The 1,400-nt window shown below is 40.4% G+C and overlaps 1 non-coding gene across 1 annotated transcript; it reads left to right on the top strand.

Annotated features, from left to right (window-relative positions):
• The first annotated feature begins 277 nt into the window (after positions 1-277).
• On the top strand, positions 278-380 carry LOC116113638. The gene has a single exon (XR_004125455.1). It is a non-coding gene; the product is annotated as a small nucleolar RNA R71 (small nucleolar RNA).
• The last annotated feature ends 1,020 nt before the right edge of the window (positions 381-1,400 follow it).

The raw sequence follows: 1,400 nt of genomic DNA, 5'->3' as shown, positions 1-1,400 counted from the left end.
TGTATAGAATTTACCTACATAGTTCCCAACTATTTTTGGAGTGCAGTGAGTTGGGCTGAGATGGCTTGAAAGCATCTACTTCATGAAGACCCGAAGATTTCCTGCTCGTCGTTACTCTCTCATTCGGTCTTGATAGTTGTTGCTTGCCAAAACCTCAAGCAACTCATACGCCTCTTCAGGTGTCTTATTTGCAAAGCCCTCCTGAAGTCGCATCACCATGGTTTGCACGTTACCCATCAAACCATTATAGAAGGTTTGGACTTGAGCCAAGCCGGTAAACTGATGTGGGCATTTCCTCATCAATTCCTTGTACTCTCCCAGGCCTCGTACAACGACTCAGCATCATCTTGTAGAAATGATGTGATATCATTTCTCAACTTCGTTGACTTCGTGGAGGAAAGAACGTGGTCAAGAATTTTTGTGCCAAATCATTCCATGTTGTTATCGTGCCCGGTGGTATGCCATTAACCACCCTTTTGCTTTATCTCCAATGAAAATGGGAATAAACGCAGCCTAATATCATCCGACACTCCATTTGATTTGAAGGTGTCGCAAATTTCCAGGAAATTGCAATGGGATGATTCGGGTCCTCTTTCAAATCACCGTTGAATCTAACCGACTGCTGGATCATCTGGATGATTGCTGGCTTGATCTCAAAGTTGTTTGCTTGTACTGTAGGTCTCGTAATACTTGACCCACTTCTGTTCACTGTGGGAATTGAAAATTCCCTCAGTGTCCTATTTTCTTGTTCAGCCATTTCAACAACAACTTTCCTCGCTTCTGCAGTAAGTGTATCTCTTTCTCTTCTCTCTCTGTTTAGTCTCTACAGTCCTCTCAAGCTCAAGGTCAACAGGAACCACTGGTTGAGGTCTTGCTCTTCGCATAAACTGAAAGAACACAAGTGAAAGAAAAGTGAAATTAAACTCTAACAAAAATTAAAAACAAAAATTAAAGCTTCAATCTAGTTAAACTCAAGGAAAAACTCAATGTTAACTTAAAAACAGTCCCCGGCAACGGCGCCAAAACGTGTGCGTGTTATAATAACATGCAAAACTAGCAAGTGCACTAGTCGTCAAGTAATAAAGTGATGGGTAGGATATCGTTCCACGAGGACTGGTAGCGAAGCACTAAGTTTCCTAACGTTAACAAGTTGAAGCAACGAATTTCTTGGATTGGGGAGCAAATTTTAATGAAAAAGAAAACAAAATTGAATCAACTAAAGGATTAAATCTTAACTAAGAAAGCAAAATGAAACACAGAAAATCATCAAGTAAAACGGGTAGGGTTTTGACTTCGTTTGGACTTTTATGGGTAAACCGAAGAGTTACACTATTTTCACATTCATGCGCAATGGTTGTAAATCGGATTCACTAACATGTTAACATACCCTCTGGGCTATG

Source organism: Pistacia vera, unplaced genomic scaffold (assembly GCF_008641045.1).
Source record: "Pistacia vera cultivar Batoury unplaced genomic scaffold, PisVer_v2 Contig686, whole genome shotgun sequence".
Lineage (NCBI taxonomy): Eukaryota > Viridiplantae > Streptophyta > Magnoliopsida > Sapindales > Anacardiaceae > Pistacia > Pistacia vera.
The sequence above is the reverse complement of the archived record's forward strand: the minus strand, read 5'-3'. Positions and strand labels throughout refer to the sequence as shown.